The sequence below is a fragment of the Cornus florida genome, unplaced genomic scaffold (assembly GCF_030987335.1).
Source record: "Cornus florida cultivar Cherokee Brave unplaced genomic scaffold, ASM3098733v1 CherokeeBrave_3.0.0_Hap2_scaffold_100, whole genome shotgun sequence".
NCBI classification, from domain to species: Eukaryota; Viridiplantae; Streptophyta; class Magnoliopsida; order Cornales; family Cornaceae; genus Cornus; species Cornus florida.
Window position 1 is genome coordinate 1 of NW_026775584.1, and position 10,000 is coordinate 10,000.

Sequence of the window (10,000 nt, forward strand, 5' to 3'; positions counted from 1 at the left end):
CTCTTCTGAATGAAGTCATCCTTTTCTCTTCTGGTTGCTTGATCCGTTCTTCCTTCTTCCTCGGCTGTTTCATCTCATCCAATGTTTCAATCACCCGGCTTCTTCCCAGCCACTCAGCGGTTGTGGGGGTTTTCTATTGGGTATAAGGAAGTAGCTCTCTGTATTCTCTTACCTCTCAACACAAGAAGCAAGCGACATCGTATCAAATTACCTCTCCTCTATTGTAGCCTGGGGCTCACTCTCGGTTCGAGACATGAGTCAAGACGTGAACAAAGGAAAGGGGGAAGTATTGTATGATTTTCACTACTTCTGGTCTGGCAGTTTCTTAGTCTTTTTCCTGTTCTGTACTTTCTCCAACTCACCCTCTTCTCGAATCTAAATCCATCTCTATGGCCCTTTTCGTGACCTTTAAGCCACTTTCGCTCCCCTTTTTGATAGATTCCCTTGCGATCATCAAAGAATAGGTTTTGCTCTATTGGAACCTGATCAAAGAAGCTTTGAACTTCCAAAGTTTACAAATCAAAGAGTTCTTACTCGGAGATATCAGCAGAACAGAAGGAGAATTCTCTTTTTACATAAGAAGAATGTTGACGGGAAGGTCTCTTTTCCCTATCCTCACGACTTCTATGAGAGGATTCATCCTCATCTTGTTCTATCAATCGATGTGGAATTCATAATCAGATTGATGCGCGGAGTGAACATCCTTTGCTGCAGGAAGCGTAGCGAGTAGGTCAAGCTCAGTCCCAGACCGAGTTCCACCCCGGTGTCAAGTAGATAGGTCTTACCAAACATCAGAAAATGCTGTATAATGAATTGAGAATGCTCTATCTGATCCCAGGAGAAAAGGGGCTAGGATAGCCTTATTTGCGCTTGCTTTCACTTTTCTTCTATTTCCACTGGTGCATCTGAATCCTGGGAAAATGCCTTCAATCAGCTAGCCGAATTGTTTCTTCTTTTCTTCCTCAGCCGCTGTTGCCCATATTCATATGGATTGAAAACGACAGACCTATTTCGTTCTGTCCTTCCCTGGGTCCGAAACTCCCTGCCTTGGGTCGCTTTGGTCAACATATTCTTTCCTATTTGACATGCTTCCGTCTCTATACGAAATTCTTCCTATCTTTCCTATCTTATAGCAGGTGAGGAAGATTCTCCGACATTCCTTTAATAGCCGTTAGCAAATGAAAGTGAAAATAGACCTCTTTATTCGTTGAGTGCACGAGAAGGCTGTTGCAGTAGCTACTTCGTTCGTATAGCCCGCCTTGAAAGGACTAGATATTGAGCTTTGCGTAGTGTAGGTAGCTCTAGAAGAGTAAGCTTTTCAAGGAAATTTTACAAATCACACATTTGATGAGAACATAACTCCAAATGAACCCTTAGAGCCAGGTCTGCTCACTGCTTTTGACTTCTCAAAAACGAGCAAAAATCTGCGTATTTCCATTTCTAATAGCGCCTTAGGAATCGTATCTGAGCTTTTTATACTTCTTATGAAACTGTTGCTGTTTCGAAGTCCTATCCATTCGAAGTCCTAACGTGGTAGAAAGTAAAAAACCTACTAAATGCCAATTCTTCTTCGTTTTACGTCACTTTCCAGCCCTATCACGGGGCGGTTCCTCTCGATGCTTTCGTAGTGGTTTCTCCAGCTTTGTTCTTGAGGTGCTGACCCGGGCTAATTGGTAAAGCGAAGGCTAGCGTCGGTCGCTCATTGTGGGCTTTGGGCGATAGTCAAGATTCTTTTCGATTCCATGACCCTTGCCTGTAGCTTGAAAGCTGTTTTTCTCCCTCTGTCAGGGTTTCCCCCAAATAGGACTCAATATGAGGTTTTGAAATCAGAACAACTGCCATTGAATCTCAATCAAGAGATCAAGGGATTGAAGTTCATTCTTCTTTTCCGCGGGTAGGTACAACGTATGTAAGTATTGGTCCACCAGACTCCGTATTTTGTATGAGATCCTTACGAGAACCTCGTAGCTACCCCCTTATTTAGTCAGAGAGATCCCCATCCGTAACATTCTCAAATGCTATGAATCCTGCTAGCTATAGCTCTGATACCCAAGTGATTCTGAGCCTGATGAAGACGACTGTGACATCTACGGAAAGCTTAGGTCTTCTATTAAGACATATGGGTTCGAATCCCATTGACTCAGGCACGGAAGTGTAAAGCTGGTATGAAATGTCCCGTCTTCCTTTTATTCTCTTCTTCGAAATTCCATTTGATAAATACGACCGGACCACCAGCCAAGGCTTGCTCTGTAAAGGTAAGGCCACCAATACAAGAAGAAAATCCAGTCTTTTTACTCATTTCACAGCAATATCCGGGAAATTTCCATGTGTCCGGCAGGAAAACAAGCGAACGAGTTCCATGAGAGCCAAAGGTACGTACGGGTGATTCTAAGTAGTGATCCTTCTATCTTCGAGAGAGAAGGTCACAACCAGCAATCATCAAACATTGCTGGAATGGCCGGGTTACTTAGTCACAAACGCCGTCAATCAAGATTTTGGGGAATGCCCTATAGATCATCAAAGAATCGGTTTTGCTCTATTTCAACCTGGTCAAAGAAGCGAAGCGAACTATTCACTGGATCTCTTCCCTCAAGGGATTGTTCATACGCCAGAACATCAGCATTTGCTGGAAGAATAACAAACTCAAAGCATTCTTACCATATATGATATCATGCACTTATGAACAGATGAGAAGAAAAGCCCGGCCCGCTGGTCACTCTCTTCGGCCTCGTTGTTGGAGTTTTTGTAGTTGCAAGAATCTTCTCCTTTTCACCGAGATTGGGTTGTTGGACTTCAGTTTAAAACGGTTACAAGATTTCAGCCAAGATTCTCGTATATAAGGTCAGAGTTATGACTTTCTTCTTCAAGTCCGATAGTTGCCATAGAAGTCAAGCTTTCTTCCAAAAGCTGCTGTTTCCCTAAGGCAAGTGAATGGCAAGTTCCGTGAACACGACCTATCCCCAAGCCCTCGCTCTGTAACTGCTCTCTCTATTCCATTGAAACTATAGAAGATATGCGCTATCACCGAGCTACCTTAGAGCTAAACAAGAAGAAATCTCGGACAAATATCACATGATTGGTAACTTCGCAGCTATTTAGCTCAGTGAAATCTAGCTTCTTCTTCTTATGATTAGGCAGCAACTTCTAGTCTTTCTTGATTGGCCAGGGTTCAGAATTCTTCCACCTCGAGGGAGGAGGATAGAAGAAACCGCCTCTGAGTCTGTTACAAGTTTTCCAAAAATGGTGTTATTGACCAGCATATCTGGCTTCGGTCGGTAAACTTTCATTTCACATAGCCGATAGTTTTTCGATAAGCCAAAGAACTATAGGAACTTCTCTATCATATCTCGGTGAAGAGGCGGCTTATTTAGCACAGTAGGCAACTACATCAACTAGTTATCCTGCTAGCTCTATGAAACCAGAAAGTGCTTTTTTTCTTTTGAGGGGAATGCATTTAGAAAGCTAGGCGACTAAGGACTAAAGGCAGAATCTCCTCACTGACGGAAGGGGGGAAGCACCATATATACAATTCGTAAAGCACTTCGAAGCTAAAGCGCATACCGCGCCAGAGAAAAGGAAGAACTTTGAAGAACTTTAAGGAAGAGACAGCTTGAGGAGAGAAGGTTTTTGGGAACCATAGGATGCCCACTATGAAGGATTGAACTGACTTTCTTGCAGAAGACAAGAGTGAAAGCTAGGGATAAGTGCGCTTGCCTGCCTATTTATTTGCTATTTCTTCTTTCCTCGAAGGTTTTTCCATCAGAAAACCGTCCTACGAATCGCTATCAAGCTGTTGCTTCTTCGAGACTTGCCTGGATTCTCTGCTCGAAAATAGACTTATCCGCCTTTTCGAAACCGAACGACACTGGAAGCACAAGAATGGCATCCGTGAGAGCTAGGCGGATAGAACTTCATATATTAGGCAAAAGCAAAGCACCTCCCTCTTTTGTGGATGACCAAACCACGAAGAAAAGGGGGCAACCGGCCTCTCGCTGCCCTCAACGCTTGCTTTTAGAAATACAAAACTAGCCCGCTTGAAGTCAATATTCTTTGATCGTTTTCTTTTCTTTGTCTGCGGGGTCCTTTTCTCATATGGTTAAAACTCAATGCACTGACTTTCGTTTTAGTAAGGAGGCATCTTCGGCGGGGAGACATTTTCCGTTTGGTCGAAACCAAAATGCAGTCAATTCAAAAAGCCATTTTGGCGCGAGAATGCTTGCTTTGTAGCCCATTATCTTCCTGCGGCTGACCATGAATCATACGGATTGCTACTCGATAGCTGTGGTGGCGAAAGAAAGAAAGAAGTGAAATGGGTCAAGCTCGGCTTTCTTCCGATATTCGAATTTGGTGATGATTTTCTTAGTGAATTTGCTTCTGATGTTCCCTCGAAAAAGAGAATTTTGAGAAAGAGCTTTTCACCCAAAGAATTGACTCTTGCTCTTTCTTTAGGCAATCCTGATTGAGATCGGGGAACAGTGCCTGATCTTTTCTTTCATTCTTTTGTTCGGATGAGCGTGCTCTTTTCTCATCGGTTGCCTGAAGTGATCATGATGTGGCTCTAGAAGAAGAATAATTTCGTTACAAGTATTGTCTTAATATAGATCTTTTGAGAATCCATGCCCTAAATGAAAGAGAAAAAGCTCCATAAATTAGCCTGAGAAAGCGCCTCTGTGAACCAACCTTGTATTGTATGTGACTCTCCTCTTGTTTGTAACTTGTGTCCAGTGTTCGCTATCAAGTCCTCTGTCCTGTTTGTCTCTAACAACAGTCAGCTTCCTTCTACCACACATTCATAAGCTATGAATTCTTTGCCTTCAACCACTAGTCTTTGCGTGTGAATCTTGTTGTTTCTTTATCCGTAGGTCCCTGTACACATTCATTCACTAATAAGCCTTTTCATTCCCTTGTTGATCGTTGTAAGCCATCAGTCACATAGTTCAAGGAGCAAGTAGTCATTTGTTTCGCTTCCTCATCATCTATCTGCCAAAGCTTGTTCATGGGTCCCTGATGATGTGGTTTCTTAAGTGAATTCTCAACATCTTTTCTCTCTCCTTTGCTTCTCACGATGTTGGGTCTTCTTTCGAGTAGCTAGCTCAGTGAAATCAGAATTCAAAAGCCAAAAGTTGGGGTATATGGGGCTTTTAAGTTGGACATGGCCAAGGCCTACGTATTGTATGGAATTGTGTTATCTTGAGAAAGCCATTACAAGGTTGGGTTTCGCTGGTCAGTGGATCCGAATGGTAATGGAGTGTATTCGAACGGTGTCTTACTCAGTTGTTTTGAATGGTTCACCGGTCCAGCTCTTTTTTCCTAAATACAATAGTGTTGAGGCAGGTCTATACGAGCCTACCTCTTCCTACTTTGTGCAGAAGGTTTGTCGAAGTTTATACATAAAGCAGCCACAGATGGTCGGATTACTGGTGTTCAAGTGGGCAGACATGCACCAAACATCTCACATCTTCTCTTTGCGGACGACTCATTATGAGATTTTGCAGGGCGTCATCTAGTGAGTTGCTTCAGTTGAAACGAATTTGAACAGTTTACCATTGACAGGCTCCGTAGTGAATTTAAAAAGTCTGCTCTCATTTTTAGTGGCAACGTTTCAAGTGCAGAGAAGGTGCAGCTTGGGAGAACTTTTGGGGTCAGAGTGACTGGTAAGTTCGACCCCGTGGTAATGAATGGGTATTGAGAAGCTTGCCTTTGTCCAAGGTTTGCTAGATTTGGTAAGCTTTTCTGTGCCATTCTCTTGGGCTTTCTTCTTCTCCAGAGACATAGCTTCTTGCCTCGCGGCTTTCTGTATCTTCCTCCTACCTATCTGCTTTCTTGCCTTTTACAATTAGATTCTCGTTATTAACATTTTAGCAACCTGCTTGCACCACAAGAAGTTTACTAGAGCCATGCTCAGATATTGGAAAGATATATAACGTTTCAACAGTCAGTCTATCCGCCAGAACTGATTGAGATTTTTGGGTGCCATGATGAACATTAGTCTTCTTTAAGACTGGGCGATTATGGAAAAAGCCCCCTATCGCATAAACCTAGTACGCCCTGCCTTAACCTACTGTGGTGGATGAAAGGGGAGGTTCAATAAATGAGTAAGTGGCCGGGGGAGGGGAGAACGAATGGCTCAGGAATCCACCGGTTCCGAGCAGACTCGTGGAGCTGCAGCTTGGATTATCGTATCTTAAGAGGATCCGTCTGACTTAGGAAATGACTGAACTTCAAATACAGATGCCGCCGCTGCGAAGGAGCAACTTGTCTGGTCTTGCGGTGCACTCATTCCCGTTACGAGAATGAAATGATGCCCCACCCCAGCTCGACTCGAGACCAAGACTCCTTAGAACTCGCACCAATAGCGCGAGCGGCCGGAGATTGATTTCAAAGGCAGCCCAGCCGCCCCTCTCCCACCTAGCCGCCTACCTACTCGTGCTCCTAGCCCGACCTCCGGTCAAGACTGTGTTCCGGCGGAAAAACGGAAGTCGTCCGTATCAAGTGATACGTGAATTGCTCAGTAGTGCTTCGCCACTACCGTCGCTGGCGGAAATAGCTTAATGGTAGAGCATAGCCTTGCCAAGGCTGAGGTTGAGGGTTCAAGTCCCTCCTTCCGCTCCTGGCTTCGTCGTTTAGTGGTAACCAGTGCCCTTCAAAGGGACAAGCCAAAACCTACTCCTAACAAGTTGCTGGCTTTTCATCAGCCGTTGCGCGCTAGCTAGCTTCTTTTTTTCAGCAGGCTTCTGAAAATATCCCAACAATAAGAAAGTAGGGGCTATAACTAGTTGTAGCGCGCAGTGTACTAGTGAATAGGAAAAAAGAATGGAGATGGCTAATAGCGTATGGAGGTTGAGGATAGAACATATTCGGTGCCCCACCCTTGTCTACTTCGCCGGAGACTGAAAATGGTGGGAATCCTATCGAAAAAGAAGAGGCATAGGCATCGCCTCTCGATCCAATCCGCCTTCCCCTGGCCCCCCAACACACTCTTGATACGAAAGAAACCCCCCGCCATAGAGAATCAATCTCCAGTCTGGGTCCCCTCGATCACCTTCCCTTGAACCTGACCTGGTCGAGAGAGACCGCACCACTTTTTTTCTAACCTTCGAACCGAAACCCCAACTAGAGATGGAATTACAGAACCGAAACCACTCAGTTGAGAGCTCCGTGACCGGTTCAAGGGAAGGCCCACCAATAATGGAGAGGCCATTTCTCCCCTATCCGTCTCTTTCTCCCTCATTCCACTAATCCGTTGTTACTGATTCATTCAAGGTATATACTCCCCTATTTCTTTGTCTTATTAGCGCGCAGGTCTTCGTCAACGATGAAAGCCGCTGAACTTCAGACTCGAGTTGATAAAGAGGGCTAGTAGGCTCCCGGGAGGGCTTTCAGGGACTGGGTAAGGCAGTTCAAGGGCATTCTTCTTAATCCGAGTTTGATGAGATGGGGTAAGACCCAGACGTAGAGTCCCGTCGGCCGGGAAGGGGTTCTTCTCTCTTCCCCCGAGGTAAAGCCCTTTCCAGTGGAGAGTCGTGCATCTCTGTCTTTCAAGCCCGCCCTAAAGATAGGAGTTCCTCTCTCTACTGCCTATCCAACCCGTGAAGTTCAATGTCGAGTAGGATCCGATCCCACCCCAGCAGTCAAACTCCTTCCTGACCCGGAACACCTGACCCTGAAGCTGGAATGCCTTTCTAGAGGAGCCGAGGGATCCAAAAGTGTGCAGTGGGATGCGGAATGTGATTGGTGATGGATGGTGGTTATTCAATCGGTTCGGGATCATATCGCATATAGATCTGTATCTGCATCTAGCTCTGCTGTTGAGGCGGGAGGGAACAAGGGATAAGGTTTGTTTCATTTCCAAAGAAATGCCTCTCTATGACCGACACTCGTTTTAGGCGGCGTCTTAAACTCCGGACCACGCTCTGAATGTTGGCCTCAAGTTCCTCGGCTAGGCAACTACTAATCCTTCTTCTCTTCCTTCTCGCCTTTCTTCCATCAAAGTGTTTTTTGCCTTCGGCTATTACCGGCTGGCAACGCTTGGCCCAACATTGGATTTGTTTGAAAACAACCAAGGGTGGCGTTCATTCAAACAAAGATTTTATGCCAGCCCCAACTAATGAATATCTTTGGAAAGGAAGGAATGCAGGGAACAACGCTTTCCTTTCCACTGGTTCTTGAAAAAAAGCTCTCAATCCCCGCTTATCCCATATTTATTCTCCCTCTCGCATCGGTTCTGCATCAGATGATGAGCCCATGCGAAAACTTTCTCTTTTATTGGAGCCCGATAGGGGTAATTAGATGGAGTCGAAAGCCTACCAACGCATAAAGGTTCCGATTCGAGCGAGAGCCCAAACCAAACGGGGGAGGCGAGAACATCTTGATCGAAAGCTACACTGTTCTGAATAGTGAGAAAGAGTTTTCCAAATTCGAGAAAATCGATCGAGAATCTCATCATCTGTTAGGTGGGCCAACCGACCAAGTTGGGCTGGGCGGCGTCCATGTCACAGAACCTTTCTCTAGCCAAGAATCCTATTATTGATCGAATCGGGGCGGAGTCAATTCATTGGCAAATGCTAAATCTACCGTTTTCACACTCAGAACAAAACCTAGAAAAGAGGAAGAGTCGCTAAGACAAGAGCTAGGTAAGCAAGAGCAAGAAGGAGAGGCTAGAAAAGGCGAGGCAAGGGGTTAAGGTTCTCCATCTGACGGAAAATTGTGTCCTGGATCTGGTAATCTAAGCCTTGCTTCTTCTGGTCGGCTTAGCCTGTGCTTTTTTATTACAGGTAGTCATTCCCCCGTTCCTTTAGTCTTTTCAACGTTGAATCTTAAGTCGCGGCCGTGTCTCGACGGTGACATCTTTTCTGTTTTCCACGAATTGGATCAGCAGTTCCAGGCTCAAGTGACTGCTCATCTATATTCATTCCAAAGGCGAACATCTCCATTGAGTGACTCTAACTGCTATGGTTTACAGTCAATAGTTCTTAACCAACCCTCTCTTGCCGAGCTTTATAAAGCCTTTCAGAGAGAATAGGGAGTAAGGGGGACCTTCACTTCATTAGAAATTGGACCCGGACCCCTTCTTTCGTCTTCTGCGGAGCCCTGAGAAAGTCACCGGCGGCAGGTTAGTTCTCCTGCTGCTGATTTGGCCCTGCGCTGATTCAGGATCTTCTTATTTAGTCTAGGATTCTCAATCATAATCCAAATCAAAAGAAGCGGCTGGGCGAGAACAAGAAGAAGAAGGGGTCGTCGTCGCTCTACTAAGCGAAGAACCGCTCGCTGCCTTTTCTTCGCGAATAACATGTGCAGGTCATATATTCTATCTAAATACGTCGCAAGCTACCCTCGCGCCTACCCACCCCCATCTATATCTATAGGCGGCAATGGTCAGAGCTGGTAAGCATGGTCACTGTATCGGCGGCCGGCGCTCCTAGGATCAAGAGAAAATCCCGCTCTTACGTACGCCCCACCTCACATAGAAGAAGGGGAACCTCTTCCATAGAAGAACCCACCCGTGTGAGTGGGAAGGGATTCCATCATTCATTCATCAGATACGTCTTCTTCCGTGATCCATTTCATGTCCACTCTAATTAGTTAGAAAAAGGCCTACTTTACAAAGGGAACGTCGGTTACCGCAACCAAGCCTTTCTTTTTTGATTATGTCTTTCTTTCTGAAGGGCTTGCGTTGCGGTTCATTACACCAAAGGCTTTCAGTGAACTATTGAAGCTATCAAGAGGACAAATGCTGACGGTGACGAAGGTTACCGACTTTCGGTGGACGCGGAGCCAACGAGTTCAGTCGAACAGCGTAACGAGTCTAAGGTTACAGAAGCGAAGCGTTCGCCAACTTTGATAGGCATAGCATTGCAAGCAAATAGAGCCGAGAGCTTACCCTTTCTTTCTATTAGATAGAGTCGCGAGCTTGTTGTAGTCGGTCCGTGAAGGGAGAACCTTGCTGCTTACTTGCTATATTCCCGCGTCCTTGCATGGCTCGCTCCTTGTTGGAGCCCTG

At 45.4% G+C, this 10,000-nt stretch overlaps 1 protein-coding gene and 1 non-coding gene across 2 annotated transcripts in view; one reads left to right on the forward strand and one right to left on the reverse strand.

Moving 5' to 3' along the window:
• Positions 1-1,595: 1,595 nt before the first annotated feature.
• The window catches only part of LOC132287697 (protein Ycf2-like), a 13,959-nt gene continuing 5,554 nt past the window's right edge, over positions 1,596-10,000 (reverse strand). Inside the window, exon 1 of the mRNA XM_059789796.1 lies at positions 1,596-10,000. This exon is cut by the window's right edge and continues 5,554 nt beyond it. The gene's annotated coding sequence lies outside the window, so the exon portion shown is untranslated.
• TRNAG-GCC (transfer RNA glycine (anticodon GCC)) lies at positions 6,538-6,609 on the forward strand. The gene has a single exon. It is a non-coding gene; the product is annotated as a tRNA-Gly (tRNA).